Raw genomic sequence first — 17382 nt, 5'->3', positions numbered from 1 at the left:
TGGACCTGGGAGAGGAGGCCATCCAATTTTTTTACTGATCAAGAGACCAGGACCCTGAGAGCTCAGTGACTTACATAATGACACACCCTGTGATAAGTGGTAGAATTTTCCACAGTCACCATACATTATTATTGGCAGGGTTTAGTTGCTCAGGTTAGGGGAACTAGGTAAAGTAGTGCAGAGAGGGCTGAGTCTAAAGTTGGGAGGACGTGAGTTCAAATTCAGCCTCAGACATGTACTAGCTGTGTGACTCTGGGCAAGTCACTTAATCTTGTTTGCCTCAGTTTCCTCCTCTGTAAAAATGAACTGAGAAGCATTCCAGTCTCTTTGCCAAGAAATCCCCGAATGGAGTCATAAAAAGTCAGACACAACTGAATAACAAAATTAGGTAATAATAGCATTTATCTCATCAGTAGTTATGATTATATGAGATAACATATATAAAGCTCTTTGCAAATTTTAAAGTGCCAATCCCTCTTAATTACAGCATCTTTCTTCTTTTAATTATTTCCCATTTATCATGTATATAGCTTGCTTTACATATATATATATATATATGTATATATATATATATTTGTTTGCATGTTGTCCTCCCATCATTAGATTGTAAATTCCTTGAGGGCAGAAGTTTTTTGCCTCTTTTTGCATCTCCTCCAGTACTTAGCACAGTAGTTGTTATATAGTAGGCACTTAATAAATGTTTATTGAATTATTGTTTTTATTGTAACTCAGTGGAGAAGGAGCTATCACTAGGATTACCCAGGAAAGCTAGTTTAATGTGAGATCCTTAATAACTTCTGGGAACCAGGAAGAAACAAAAAAACAAAGGCATGAAGGGTGGGATACTGTCAAAAAGACTCAGAAAAAAGATGCTGAAAGAGGAAGAGGTGAAAAGCCACAGAATAAAACCTTATTATGCCATATTTCCTTATTTTAAATTTCCTCAGTTCCATTTTGGAAGAGAAGAAAACATAGCTTGCTGCAAGTATAAAATGAAGGTTAGACCCAAAGCAAGTAATTCCCATATCAGCTGTCTAAAAGAGGATGTGGACACAGTGTTGATGGACTTGGAAAATAAGGACCTGGGTTCAAAACTTACTTCCACTACTCACTGGGTGAGTAACTTTAAGCAAGTCACTTTATTCTATAGATCTCATCTCAGTTTCTTCATTTCTATAAAATGCTTATTGTCTATAAAAGTTGGGGATTGGGCCAAGGACATTTCCAGGCCTAAAGCCTATGACACCATGAGTTGAGAGAATGTAGCATCAATGATGGTCTGAGGAGTTCAGGGAAAGCTTCATAAGAGAAAGATCTCATTGTTATAGAGAACCATGACTCTATTTCCAAGCCTGTTTGATCACATGACACACAATTTGGGGACCTGTCTGAGTCACCGAAGAGGTCTGGTGATTTCACTGGCTTTTCCCTGCAACTGGCTCATCAGGGAAATAGGTCAGCATCTCCCCTCATAGAGTCTTTTGAGAATTCACTTGTTAGTCATCAGATAATTGTGGATATTCTGGTCTAGTGGAGAGAGGGGATCTGGAATCCTTTCCTAGATGCTTACTAGCTGTGTGACCCTGCCCACTAGTAATAGTATAATCATATAATCTCTCTGTGCCTCAGCTGCCTGATCTGTAAAATAAAAATAATAATGGCTCTAACATTTGCTTCACTGGCATTTTGTAAGGATGAAATAAGATAATATATATAAAATACTTTTCAAATCTTAAAGCACCATATAAATGTCAGTTATTATTATGTTACTATTATATTTGAACTGATAACAAAGTTTAGAGAGGGAAGCTAATTGTAAGGACAAATTAGTTACACACATTTTAAAGCTAGATGCACTACATTATATTAATGAGTGTCCCTAAAATCATATCAGGCAGCTAGGTGGCTTAGTGGATAGCACTGGGCTTGGAATCAGGACGATTCCTCTGAGTTTAAATCTACCTTCCGATACTTACTAGCTAAGTAAGTCGCTTAACAATATCTGCTTCAGTTTTCTCACCTGTAAAATGAGTTAGAAAAGGAAAGGCAAACCAGTATATTTGCCAAGAAAACTCCAAATGGGGGTCACAAAGAGTTAAACAAGACTAAAAACAAAAACAAAAACAAAAAACTGAACAACAACATCAATATGCAGTAAGATTTTTTTTTTTTTTTGCCATATATCAGGATATCTAAAAAGGCAACATTGCATAGTTGAAGCTCCTTTTGGTCTGAGATGATTTCAATTTTGTTTTTGTTTCACCATTGCCAGGCTTCTATTATTTCCCCCACCCCTTCCTGCTCCTACTACTCTTATCATCAAGGGCTCTTATCATCTCTCACCTAGGTGACAGTAATAGCCTCCTAACTGTTTTCCCTTGCTTCCCTCCACCTTTTCCCCTTTTTCAAATGATCCTTCGGACCTTCAATGGCTACGTGTTGTCTGAAGGATAAAGAACAAGCTCCTTATCCCTGTACTCAAAGTTCAAAAATCTGGTTCCAACTTATCTTTCTAGCCATATTCCATAGTATAGTCAGTCCTGTTATATCACAATGTAAGCATTCCAAAAATTCACTCTACTGTGCAAGTGCATGCAAAAATAACCCAGGGCTTTTGTGGTGGCTAGAAACTGGAAAATGAATGGATGTCTATCAATTGGAGAATGGTTGGGTAAATTATGGTATATGAATGTTATGGAATATTACTGTTCTGTTAGAAATGACCAGCAGGCTTGGAGAGACTTACATAAACTGATGCTGAGTGAAATGAGCAGAACCAGGAGATCATTATACACTTCAACGATACTGTATGAGGATGTATTCTGATGGCAGTGGATATCTTCAACAAGGAGAAGATGTAATCCAATTCCAATTGATCAGTGATGGACAGAATCAGCTACACCCAGAGAAAGAACGCTGGGAAATGAGTGTGAACTGTTTGCATTTTTGTTTTTCTTCTCAAGTTATTTTTACCCTCTGAATCCAATTCTCCCTGTGCAACAAGAGAACTGTTAGGTTCTGCACACACATATTGTATCTAGGATATACTATAACATATTTAACATGTATAAGATTGCCTGCCATCTAGGGGAGGAGGGTGGAGGGAGGGAAGGGAAAAGTCAGTACAGATGTGAGTGCAAGGGATAGTGTTGTAAAAAATTATCCATGCATATGTACTGTCAATAAAAAGATATTTTTAAAAAGAAAAAAAATAGCCCAGGGCTTATGGGAAAAATAGGATTAGAGGCAAAGCTTCCAATCATAGAGATTTCTTTTATTTGTGTGGTATTGTCTCCGATGATCCTCAGTGTGGATTTCTTACGCACATTTCTTGGGAGATTATCATGTAGTCTCATTTTTTCAAATAACTTTATGATTTCATGTTTCTTCTCAATATGTAAAGCTTTCCTTTTGTTTGGCCTGCTTGGTGTTTTTAAAATAGGATGCTCAGATATGTCTAGGATGTTGAATGAGTGTTTAAATATATATGTATCTATGTATACATATGTAAATATACACTTATCTGTCCACAAAAGCAAAAGAATAGCAAAACATAACCTTATAGATCACACACAGAATGAATTGAGGGAGCTAGTAGATATTTAAGATATGTGTGGGTGGGTGTTTTGTACATCTCTGTGTGGCTCAGTTCAGCCCTCACAGATGAAATCATGCATAAGCAAATGTGAAATTTACATTATGTCAAACTGTTCACTAACATATCAATCATTCTGAAACAAACTTTCATTTTCAAAACAAATGATATGGTAGAACTATTTCCCTTTATATATTCTATGTACTGTTCAAACTGGGCTACTCAAATTTCTAAGAACTTGAACTCTTCTTCTCTGTCTTTTTTTCCATATTCTATGATGAGAAAAATCTCCTTTTCTTCCTCTCACCTCTACCCTTCCATTCATCTCTAGCATCCTTCAGTAGCTGGCTAGGGTACCATTTCTCTCATGAAGCATTTTCAAATCCATCCCTTTTCCCTCAGCACCTGAAAATATATAAGACCACTCTGTTTGATGTCTCCTATGCATTTTGCTCTTCCCATAAGATATTTTCAGATGATCACATTGCACTATAAGCATTTTTAAGAACAAGAACTATGCTATTTTTCATCTTAGTATGTTTGCCCAGGTCCCTAGCACAGTGTTTCAGAGTTAATTGAATAAAATTGGAGCTCACTGGATTCAGAAAATTTGAATTAGAGCAGAGTCATTAAAAAATACATTTTTATCCTCTAAAATAAACAAAGTAAATCCTCTGTTCATTTGTATGAATGTAGGGAAAGGTGATAGGAGTTAAGAAAGCAGTGATTCCAGGGTACTTTGAGGTTGATACTACCAAGTGAGGGTTTAACAGGATGAGGCCGACCAACAATTTTACACAGAATATGTGACTATCATCCAGTAGTTTCCTTATTTTAAACCAGCTTTCTTGTTGCCTAGATGCTAAACTCAATTATTTCTACACTGTGAGAGACTGCAAATACTGACAGTGACTCTCAATTTCAGCACCCTAGGGGAAAGTCCTGATTACCCCATCCTAGTTCTGGAATCTGAGTCCTTGCAGTTTCTTGTTGTGAAACTTTATTAGCGTTGAAAAAGAAAGAACAAGAACAGCAATTTGTATTTTTTATTTTGAATATGTCCATTGATAAATTTAAAACATATTGTGTCCCTTTAAATTAGTATTTACCAATAATAATGTTTGTTGTTATTATTATTATTGTCATTATTGATCAACTCAAGGACAAGTCATGATTCCAGATGACCTATAATGAAGCTTACTACTCCTCTTTTAGAAGAAAGGATATGAACTCAAGATGCAGGGTGAGACATAAATTGCTGGGCATGGCCAATATAGGAATTTGCTTTGGTTGACTCTGTATATTTGTTATAAGAGGTTTTCTTTTTTCTTTTCTTTTTTTTTTCCTTCTATCTAGAGACAGCTAGTGGTTCAGTGGATGGAGCATTGGGCCTGGAGTAAGAAAGACCTAAGTTCAAATTCTGACTTCAACACTTGCTGATATTGATTCTAAGCAAGTCACAACCTTAGCTTTCCTTAATTTCCTTAGATTTGAAATGAGGATAATAATAGTATCTACCTCCCAGAGTAGTTGGAAGGGTTGAATGAGATAACATATTTTTAAAAATCATATTTCCACATTAGTCATGTTGTAAAAGAAGAATCAAAATGAAAGGGAAAATCATGAGAAAAAAAATACCAAAAAACAAAGTGAAAATATTATGCTTTGATCTGTATTCAGACTCCCATCAGTTCTTTCTTTGGTTGTGGATAGCATTTTCTATCATCAGTCTTTTGGAACTATCTTGGATTATTGTATTGCTGAGAAGAGCTAAATCTATCATAGTTGATCATGGAATAATGTTATTCTTACTCTGTACAATATTTGAATGAGATAATATTTGTAAAGTTTTTTGTGTAATGCTGAGCACAGAGTAAGTTTTTAATAAATGCTTGTTCCTTATTCAATGAAGAGATGGGAGATAGGAGGTGGGAGAGAGAGAAGATAAATGCTTGATAATTGAAAATTTTTTAAAAAATTATTCACTCTAATAAGATAAAACATAGATGAATAAATCACTACTTTATAAATTTGTGGGATTTAAAACTTCTGAGAAGACATGAGTTAGAGCAGTTTTTAACCAGTAGATTTTTAACAAGAGACACAAAACAAATCCTCCATTCATTTGTATGAATGTAGGGGAAAGGGGTTTATAGAAATCCTAGGATTTAGAATTAGAAGGGAAATTTACCATTGTTATAGACAAGGAAGCTAGGGCTAAAAAAAGATTTAACAAATTTCCCAAAATTACCCAGGTAAAATGAAATGCCTAATAATAGCAATAACAGAACTGAATTTTATCTACTCTATTCAAGTTTACAAGAAACTAGATATATGTTCTGCCATTTGATTACCATTTCCCCGCCCTGGGGAGAAGATATTAGAGGTAGCATTTGCAGAAGCTGGCCTCCAAGGGTCTAAATTATTTGTCCAGATTTTTACAGGAAAACCAAAAAACTGGACCACTGAGTTCTGTTTTGTTTTAAACAGTAGTGTGTACTTCTTTAGAGAAGAATTAAAAATTGTTAGCATTCAAACCAAAGCCCTTTTGCTTCAACTTGCCATGGGAAATCCCCCAGGGCATAATTCTTATAAATGGTAATATTAGAATGTGGTACTTACATTATCTGGTAAAGCTGTTTTAAAATAACTCAGAGGTCATATAGAAGAGGAACAGTTATTGGCAAGTACAGTGAGTTCATTTCCCGTTTGGACTAAGGAACTTATGTTTTTTGGGTTGAAAGACAGAAAAGTGTTTTTTTCCCACCCTATCTGCTTCTTCAGTGCAGAATATCCTCTTTATCCAGGATAACTTCTTGTGAAAGGGAAAAAGACCCCACTGCCTCATTCTTTTGTTCTTCATCTCAGAGATTCATTTGCCTTTGGGCCATGGAGCTACAAAGAACATATTTATCAGTGGGGCTTTTGGAGAAATAAAAGCATGGTATAAATTTATGAGTACTGAATTTTGAACTGTTTGGAAAACCAGGATTCGTCACTTACCAACAGCATTACTTTAGGTATCTTTCTGAGACAGTTTATTCATCTGAAAAATACTTTCACCATTTATTTCATAGAAAGGAATCATGATGGAGGGGTGTCAAATTCAAAAACTTTCAAATGTGGAAGGAACCAGATTAAAAAATATAATTAGGAAATGTTTAGCAAAATAAATAAATAAACTGTAAACAGAGATACTTTAGTTTTCTAAGTCAATATGTGGCCCTCAGGGATCTGTTTCTATTTGGGTATGACACTACTGGATTATAAAGGATAAAATGCTACACTTGGAGTCTGAAAGACTTATTAGTTCCTGTTCTATCTATGACACTTATTAATTGTGTAATGTAGTCAAATCATTTCATTTCTCTGAGCTTCAGGGAATTAAAGTTTTGTAATCTATACATGGCTGTATTCTGACATCAGATTATTATGTGAAAATCACAGATGATGTATATAAAATGCTATAGAAACATGGTCTGTAACTCTGGACTCCTCTGGACACTCTTGTTATTTATTGTTTAGTCATATCTGATTCTTCTTGACCCTATTTGGGGTTTTCTTGGCAGATATAATAGAGTGATTTGCCATTTCCTTCTCTAGTTTATTTCATAGATTAGGAAACTAAAGCAAATAGGGTTAAGCGACTTGCCCAGGATCACAAAGCTAGTAAGTGTCTGGGGGCAGAATTGAACTCAGGAAGATTAATCTTTTTGCCTTTAGGCCTAACACTATATCCACTGAGCCACCAAGCTACTCTCCTCTAGATGACAGAGACATAATTTTTGTCTATCTGCCAAGGTTTTTCTATGGATTGCTTGCTAACTGCTCTCTTTGTTATTAACTTTAATTTTATTGCTGTTTGATCATTCCTTCCTCTAGCCTTGCTCTAAACCAGTGGAGTCTAACTTAAATAAAGATGGGGTCCACTAAACCATAAAGAAGAATCCTGTAGGTAGCATAATGACTTAGAAGAGCACATTAATATTAGCTATGTTTTATTGGACTTTTATTTGTTTGATTGAATTTTAGCCATTTACATTTTAATCTGATTCCAGCCCCACTTGAGAGTATAGAGTAGTGGGCCAAGGGGCCATGAGTATGACATCTCATTCTAGCATATCACATTGTAATTATCACAGTTTTGTAAGCTACCAGGATTAAAGGGAGACAATTTAGATATGAATAATAAAATCTAACTTGAATTTGAATAAGAAATTCTGAGCCTCTTTTAACTGATTGGTCTCCTATTTTAAGTGGGGCAACATTAACTTCTTCACCAAAATAAATACAATTTTATGGTGCTGTGGCTAGCTTTAGAATCAAATTGACTAGTGTTCAAATTTTCCTTAGAACAACTAGGATACTAGTTATATGTCCACTGCTGAAGTGTATTCTCAGAGAATTTAGCCAACTCTTTAAAGACTTTTTTTGTTGTCAGTCATTTCAACTGTTTTATGATCCCATTTGGAGTTTTCTTGGCAATGATATTGGAGTCATTTGCCATTTCCTTCTCTAGCTTATTTTACGGGTAAGCTACTAAGTTTGGGCACTTAATTTAGCGTTAAGTGCCCAAGATCACCCAAGCTAGTAAAAATGTCTGAAGTCAGGTTTGAACTCAGGAAGGGGAGTTTTCCCTGACTCCAGGTCCCTTTATCTATCCACTTTGTCACTTATCAGAGTCCTCTGAGACTCTAAGTTCAATCAACCAATCAAGAGATATTTATTAAGTAACTACTAAAAAACAGGGAATGTGCAAAATACTGGGATTTCAAAGATAAACATGAAATAGAACTGTATTGGTTTGATGAAATCATAGGTCTGGAGGAAAAAACAAAAATGCAGCTCATCTAATAATAATGGTACCTTATGTTTATATGGTCTTTGATATATTTTAAAGGGATTTTGTACTATTTTCTTATTTGACCTTCACAATCATCTATATGATGAGTAAAGCATAAATTCTATTTTACAAAAAGGGAAACTGAAACAGACAGACCTTCAATCATATCACAAAATCACAGTCTTGTATCTTGCCAGCCATCTACACCTGAATAAGATTTTCCTCTAGAACACACCTTACAAAGTGTTTGTCCAGATCTCTAGGGAGGGGGCAACCATTACTTTTTTTTTTTTTTTAATTAAAGCTTTTTATTTTTCAAAACATATGTGTGAACAATTCTTCACATTAGTCCTTGCAAAATCTTGTGTCCAATTTCCCCCCCCTTCCCCTATGCCCTCCCCTAGATGGCAAGTAGTGCAATATATGTTAAACATGGTAGAAATATATGTTAAATTCAATATATGCATACATATTTATATAATTATTGTGCTGCACAAGAAAAATCAAATCAAATTAGTTAAAAAAAAAGAGAAGCAAAATAAAATGCAAGCAAGCAATAACAAAGAGAGTGAAAATGCTTGTTGTGATTCACACTCAGTTCCCACAGTACTCTCTCTGGGTATAATTGACTCTCTTCATCACAAGATCATTGGAACTGGTCTGAATCATCTCATTGTTGAAGATATCCACTTCCATCAGAATTGATCCTCATATAGTATTTTTGTTGAAGTGTATAATTATCTCCTGGTTCTGCTCATTTCACTTAGCATCAGTTCATGTAAACCTCTCCAAGCCTCTCTGTATTCATCCTGATGGTCATTTCTTGCAGAACAATAATATTCCATAACATTCATATACCATAATTTATTCAGCCATTCTCCAACTGATGGGCATCCACTCATTTTCCAGTTTCTCTCCACTAAAAAAGTGCTGCCACAAACATTCTTGCACATACAGGTCCCTTTCCCTTCTTTAAGATCTCTTGGGATACTAGCCCAGTAGAAATTGCAATTTGATGACTTTTTGAGCGTAGTTCCAAATTGCTTTCTAGAATGGCAACCAACGACTTTTTGAAGCTGTCCATTCCCCTTTGGCATATGTTTCCTTTTCAGAAACTTTTATTTTTGTTGTTCTCCACTCTTTTCAGCCATGAGCCTATTTGGGGTTTTCCTGGAGTGTTTTGTTATTTCCTTCTCCAGTTCATTTAAAAAAGGAGGAAAAGGAGGCAAACAGATTCAAGTGACTTATCCGGGGTCACACAACTAGTAAGTGTCTCAGATTGGATTTGAACAGAAAGATGAGTCCTCCTGACTTTAGCCCCATAACTCTAATCACTGTGCCACCTCACTGCCCAAAAGTTTTTATTTACATTTTGCCTAAGGGAAAACTTGTTCAGAACTATATAGTTAGTGGTGGGGCCAAGACTAGAATCCAGGTCTTTTCACTCTATCATTGCCTTGTTTTTTTTCTTTTCGGTATGCTCTTTTTTTTCTGCCTTCTAGAGCTTTTCCTTTCTTTTCTCTCTCTCACCTTCTCTAGCCTCCTTACCAGCCCAGACAAAATACAGAAGGTCAAGGTTGACATACATGCCATTTTTAAGTGTGACATTTGTGAGGTTTTACTTGTTTACCAAGGGTACAAAGTAAAAATAGTACTTGTTTTGAGTTCCTACATATGGTTTGACTTTTTTCAAGTTATGTCCTCTGAACACTAATATTAAATACCACAGATCTCACTGATGGGAATTTTCTAACTCTTCTTATTCCTTTGTAGCATCATAGGATGTGAGGTCTAGACTTGGAAAGATCCTTAGCTGCCAGCTAGCCTAATCTCCTTATTTTACAGATGAAGACACTGAGACTGAAGGAGAGCCAGTGGTTGCTTAGGTTCATACAGAGAATATTAGAGATGACATTTGAACCAGACCCAGAAACAAGGCCCTTTTCACGCTAGTAAACTGCCAGGGCAGATGATATTTCATGAGTTGCTTGACCAAAAATTGTTATTATGATATTGGGCCTCTCCCAAATTAGCAATACTGGTCCCCAGACAAGAGACCCAAAATCCTTCGCCCTAAGCTTTTACAAATTGGTAGAGCCTTCAAAAACTTGTGCTTCACAGTCATAGAACAGTCAAAATTGTGCTTCAAGAACCCAGGGTCATCTCCTGGAACTACAGACAAACTTAGGTGGAGGCCTTCAACCACTGTTTTGTATAATTTCTCCTGGATCCATTTTTAAATGAACAATAAAGAACTTTTTTGTTTGGGAAACTATGAAAGTGTATATTCTTCACTTTGCCAGTCACTCATGATATTCCTAACATATTTAAGCTACTTGAGATTTATCATAGTATCACACATTATCTATAAAATAGGTTATTTTTGAGCAGCTCTTCTTGATCTCCATCTCCACAGAAGCCAAACATGAAGAAATGGGTTATAATTGCAGAGAAGGGAACTGAAGCTAGACACAAGAAAGGCTTCCCTTGATGGTTACCAGGCCTAGTTACCATGGATAGAAATGTCATTTCTGTGGCTAGTTCAGACTAAAATATGTGCCCATTTGGAGGACATATGTAGATATGTGTAAGAACAGTTCTGTTTGAAGCAGAGAGATGTACTAGCTGAAACACAACTCTTTTAGCTTATTGGTCTCCTATTTGAAGTGGGGCAACATTAACTTCTTTACCACAATAAATACTATTTTATGGTGGGTGCTGTGGCTGGCTTTGGAATCAAATTGACTAGTGTTCAAGTTTCAACAACCATTGTGTGGTTGGGTCTATCCCACACTCAGCATCTTAAAGAGCAGGGCAGAACTCTGCCCAGAAGATAACTTGTTACCTAAGAAAGGTCACAAGTAACTGGGGGACACAACAAACAAACCCCAAACATGACAGTTGTAAAGAGATATAAACAACAGAAGTCTAACATTCAAATTCCCTATTAACTAATTAACTAATTGGGTGCTGAATACAACTTAGCTCCCTGTAAAAGCTGAATCTCTGAGCCATGCATGATTCCACTACTTCTATGTAGCTATGGTGTATGAAATAAACTGTGATATCATAGAATTTAGGACCGTAGAAGTCACCTATTCCAATTTCATTTCACAAAGGATGAAATGGAGGCTTAGGTAGCTAGGTAGTACAGTACCAAGCCTGGAGTCAGGAAGACTTGAGTTCCTGTGCAGAGCTTCAATGAACATAAGTGGATGCTAATTTTTTAAATCCACAAAGCATACTTACTAGCTGTAACACCTGGCCAAGTCACTCACGCTCTGTCTGTCTCCGTTTCCTCAAATGTTGGAAATAATAATAGTACCTACTCCCAGGGTTATTGTAAGAGTCAAATGATATAATATTTGTAAAACACTTAGCACATCTTCTGGCAACTGTTTCTGCCTCTTTGTTTCTCTTCTTGACTTCTTGGTATGGTGTAGCCATCTTTTTGCTAAATCTTTTATTGGCTACTGTGGCTACTTCTTCTTCCTCAAGGAATCGAGTGAGGGTTACAATGGGTCTGGCAATATTCCTTGGGACTAATTATACATTTGAAGGTATTCAAACCAGGTTCTACACTTGGGTCATTCAGGCAATGTTCAAGACATTCCTAATTGAATCAGGGCTTTTTTCCCCCCCTCCTTCAAGGGATATTGCTAGGAATGTCTTGGTTCATATTAGATGTTTATTTCTATCTCTAACTTTTTTGGGAGGTGTGTATGTGTGTGTGTGTGTGTGTGTGTGTGTGTGTGTGTGTGTGTGAGAGAGAGAGAGAGAGAGAGAGAGAGAGAGAGAGAGAGAGAGAGAGAGAGAGAGAGAGAGATTGAGAGAGAGAGAGAGATTGAGAGAGAGAGAAATTGAGAGAGAGAGAGAGAGAGAGAGAGAGAGAGATTGAGAGAGAGAGAGAGAGAGAGAGAGAGAGAGAGAGAGAGAGAGAGAGAGAGAGAGAGAGAGAGAGAGAGGCAGAGAGAGAGGCAGAGAGAGACAGAGAAACAGAGAGACAGAGAGATCGGGCTGAGAATGATTCTATTGCTTGATTTCTCTCCCTCTTTGTTATTTATTTTGATCAATTGTCTCAATTAAGTGCTTTGCTATTTGTGCATGGTTTATCAGTAAAGAATGCTCTAGAAAGGGGATGGAGATGTACTTTCATAATTATGGCAATCCTCAAAGATTCCATGAAGAACATATAGGCAAAAGTGGTTCGAGTTTAAAACCACTGTCACACTTATGTCATATTCAGTCAGCAAAAACTTTTCCAAAGAAATCTCTAATTAACCAGAGATCAAAAAGTTCCCAGTGATCCATCACTGTCTGCCCACTAAGGACTTTTAGAACAGAATGTTCATTCAACGGAATATCATGAAGTATTTTATATTATGCCTTCTATAGTGGGTACCATAACTCTGTGTTGAAATTTTCTCTGACAACTTTTAATTTTCCCCCCTTCTCATAAAGTCCCAACATATATGGAGAACTTTAGGACACTGTATATTTCCTTCTTTGAATGGAAATTCCAGCTTGGTTTATAATAGCAGACACAATTTTTAAAAGTGGAGGGGGCAGGAATTGCAGAGCAAAGGCCTTGTTCTCAGGAAGATTTTATGGTGGATGCTTTGTGGATTTAAAAATTGGCATCAAATTGTGTTCCCTGAAGCTCTGCACAGGAATAGCATTTGAGAAAAGATCCCTCATGTCAGCTTATAAACCCTTTAGCTGTCAACAAATGTGACTGTGCCATTCAATCTGTGCCTTTAAGTAAAGAACATTTGATGATTTTATTCCATGTTCTTCTCTTCAAATTTGACCTCTCTGCCCTGTTAGTTTTGATTTTAGCCTTTTCTCTCCTAAATTTGATATTTTCCTTTCAGATTTTTTCATGATATACTTTTGGTATTGGGTATGATTTGAAGAAAAGCAATGTGGCACAGTGGAAATAGGACAAGATTTGTAATAAAAAAACTTGGATTTGAACACTGGCTCTGACAATGACTATCTGGTGACCTTGGGTTTCTGTTTGCCTCAGTATCCTCGACTGTAAAAGAAGGATAATAAATAGCACCTACTTCCCAGGATTCTTAAGAGGATCAAATGAGATGATGTTTATAAAGCAATTAAAACAGTGTCTGGAACATAGCTATTATTATCATTATTATTATTCTAAGCTCATGTTCTTGTGATTAATTGAAAGATGGATGGGGTAGAGAAGAAGAAAGAGGTACCAGAAATATGATTAAATGACTTAGGGAACCTTTTGAAAAGTATTAAAAGGAACAGGGGTTATTTAGCTTAGAGGAGAAAAAGCTAAAGCATAGAGGGGGACTTAATAATATTCTGTGGACATAGGAAAGGTTTTAATAAAATAAAAAATTTTAAAGAGTTTTAATATAACATGGAGGCAAAAGATTGGCTATTTCCTGTTTTCAGGCTAAATACTCAAAGAAATTGACTTCAACTGCAAAGGGATTTAAATGAAACAGAAAAAAAGAAAATTCCTGACACTGAGGATTTTAATAAAAACTAGGATGGGTGACTGAATTTTCTTCTTCATAAGTCTTTAAAAATAAGGCTAGAAAGAGCTTTGAGATCATGTGGTCCACCCTTTAATTGACAGATGTTGACTCTGAGGCCTGGAAAAGGGAATTAACTTGATTGAGGTCACATGGGTAAAGATCATACAGAAATAAATAGCCTCCAAAAGATTTGAATTCGGATTCTCCAACTCAAAAACCAAGGCCTTTTCCCCTTTACCATGTGAATTTCAGACCTTCACTGCTGTCTGGAATAATTTAGGAGTGAATCTGGTGATGACTTGGAGATAGGCAAATGACATCTTAACTTTTTTTTTTTTTTTCTCCTGGAAGAATCTGTGTTTGGGGAGTAGTTTTAGCACTATGCCTATCATTAGTGCTCATTAGAAGTCACTTTAGTTCCTCCTCTGGATGAGTGAATTCAAGATTAATTCATTGGAAGTCACTCAGGTTCTCCTTTAGACTTGAAAATAATTTTCTGGATTGTGTTAGGGTAAAGTTTAGGCTGTGCTCACATTACCTAGATACTTGATTATTTTGCTGCTAATGTAAGCCTGCTTCAGAAGAAACAATCAATTTCATTTATCTCTGAAAGAGAGTCCAAAATCCCATTCCATGCCTCATTTTATGCCCAGTCCAATAAATGGCTCCTTTCGGGTTCGGTTTTCTTTAAGAGATAAATAGGCTTCTCCTTAAATGGTCTCTAAGATATGCTCACTATCTTGTGACATGACTGAAGCAGAGTCTCATCACCCAATAGGTTTTATTTCCACTGCTAATGACAGTAGCTAAAATAAACTTTCTTAAATGAAGAGCTGGCCAAGACCTCATTCTTTAGAATCAAGAAGGCTCTACCGCTTAGAAAGGGTGAATCTAGGATTTCCAGCTATCTATCTAGTTGAAGATTCTTATTGGTTTCTCAGTCTCAAAAGTCAGTTACCTGGACTTAAAATTTTAAATAATTTAACCAAGGGCTGTCCAGAAGTATATCTTTATTTTCAAGTGAGATAGAGCAAAATAATAGTGTGAATGAGCTTTTAAGAGGAAACTTCTTAAATTATATTTTAGGAAGAATCATTTGCTTACAAATTGAGGTACTTTTTACAAACCAACTTTTCCTTTTTATTAAAGCAGGTATTTTAAGATATTAATAAGGCAACATTTTTTGTCAGACTTTACTTGAATGAAATGTTTTTTTTTTTCCTTTACAGACATAAAAAAAACTAATTTTTTTTTTTCCTGCAGGTTATCTACATAGCAAGCTCATTTATTGAGAATATCTATGAGAATCAGGAAGGAAGCAAAAAATGCCTCAGCAGACAGTGGATGTCAATAAAATCTGCACTTTACAGCTAAAGGATTTCATCTGTTGATGAGATCCTTAAGCCTTTATTCTGAGATAATTGACTCTTATTTTAGATACAATTTAATTAATATTTAGATACAATTCAAATAATTTTTACTTTCTAGTTTCCTAATCAATAGCAGATGAAACAGCAAATAAAAGTGGAATTTAATATTACTCCAAAGATCTGAGGTTAAATCTCTGCCCCAGATAACTTGCTTTCTGTGTGACACTGAGCAAGACCCTGTACCTCCATGTCCTTTTCTGAAAAATTTGGAGATTTGACTCAATGATCCCTGAGGTTCTTTCAGCTCTAAAACTATGATTCCATTAATAACAATAATAATAATAATAATAAGTCAGCTTCCATACTTAGTGCTTTATAATTATTATTTCATTTGATCCTCACAACAACCCTGAAAGGTAGATGCTATTATTATCCCTATTTTATAAATGAGGAAACTGAGGCAGGCAGAGATTATGTGATATTCTCATTAAACTTACATTTAATTTGTGATTATTCATTCATTTCAGTCATTTCTGATTCTTCCTAACTCCATTTCATGTTTTCTTGGTAGAAATATTGGAGTGATTTGCCATTTCCTTCTTCAGTTCATTCTCCAGATGAAGAAACAGAGGCAAAGAGAATTAAGTGGCTTGGCCAGGGTCACATAGCTTGTATGAAAGGCTGGATTTGAGCTCAGGTCTTCCTGAACTCAGTACTCTGTGCCACCTAGTTGCCCCTTGTATTTAATAGAGAGCATTTAAAGAACTGTGGTCAAGATATTTTTTTTTAATTTATTTTTAACCAGTTCCAATTGTTCAGTGATGAAAAGAACCATCTACACCCAGAGAAAGGACTGTGGGAACTAAGTGTGGTTCACAACATAGCATTTTCACTCTTTTTGTTGTTTGCATTTTATTTTGCTTCTCTTTTTTTCTTGTGTGGCACAATAATTGTATAAATATGTATGCATATATTGGATTTAACATATTTCTATCATGTTTAACATATTGGACTACTTGCCATCTAGGGGAGGGCATGGAGGACAGGAGAGAAAATTGGAACACAGGGTTTTGCAAGAGCTAATGCTGAAGAATTGTCCATGCATATGTTTTGAAAAATAAGAAGCTTTAATAAAAATTTATTTTTAATACACATTGTTTTATGAATCATGTTGGGAGAGAAATAGCAGAGCAAAAGGGAAAAGCCATGGGAGAGAAAAAATAGAAAAAAGAAGTGAACATTGTATGTATTGATTTACGTTCAATCTCCATATTTCTTTTTCTGGATGCAGATGGTATTTTCTGCAGGATTACGACTCCAAGTACACATCATTGGCATCCCAGATATTCCCAATTCCATCACCAGTCATCTTCCAGTCTGCTAATTTGCCTACACAGCTAGTAAGTACCTGTGGCTAGTTTTTTTTTTTCCTGACACCAGTCCTGATGCTCTATCCTCTGAATCACCTAGCTGCTTTGTAAGCCCAATAGTAAAGGAGACGTAACAATTAAACACAGCAGACATAAGAAATATAAAAAATACACCAGCATAGGACTGTTTAATAAAGGGCCAACAGACATATCCCAAGAACCACAGATCATTAACATCATAGGTCAAGAGCATCAATAATATTAAAACATAATAAATGGGGATGATGGATCCAAAGTGCACAATGAGACATATTTTTGAACATGATAAATGTATGAAATTATATATACTTAGATCTATGCTTACTTCTTAAAAGGGTTGTGATTTTCTTTTCTTTTTTTTTTTTCTTTTTCCTTTTCTTTATTTTTTTTTTTATTATTGGTGAGGGTATAAGATTAAGGGAGAAGAAAGCCAGTAATTGCCAAAAAAAAAAAAAAGAAGCAAAAGGAAAACATTAAAATATCTTATAAAATACATAGAAGAAAACATAAAGAAGTTTCAGAAGGAAACACATAAGTAGGATATCTTTGAAAATAACATGTTGAATTTATTATATTCATATTTTTAAAAGTAAGCAAAGAAGTGCAGTTTCACATCTTGCCCCCACTATTCCCTTTTCTGTTCTATTTT

The 17382-nt window shown here is 35.6% G+C and overlaps 1 long non-coding RNA gene across 1 annotated transcript; it reads left to right on the top strand.

Moving 5' to 3' along the window:
- The first annotated feature begins 958 nt into the window (after positions 1–958).
- On the top strand, positions 959–16724 carry LOC141541102 (uncharacterized). The gene is made up of 2 exons (XR_012481656.1): positions 959–1115; positions 16616–16724. It is a non-coding gene; the product is annotated as an uncharacterized LOC141541102 (long non-coding RNA).
- The last annotated feature ends 658 nt before the right edge of the window (positions 16725–17382 follow it).

This window comes from Sminthopsis crassicaudata, chromosome 4 (assembly GCF_048593235.1).
Source record: "Sminthopsis crassicaudata isolate SCR6 chromosome 4, ASM4859323v1, whole genome shotgun sequence".
Classification (NCBI taxonomy): Eukaryota; Metazoa; Chordata; class Mammalia; order Dasyuromorphia; family Dasyuridae; genus Sminthopsis; species Sminthopsis crassicaudata.
The sequence above is the reverse complement of the archived record's forward strand: the minus strand, read 5'-3'. Positions and strand labels throughout refer to the sequence as shown.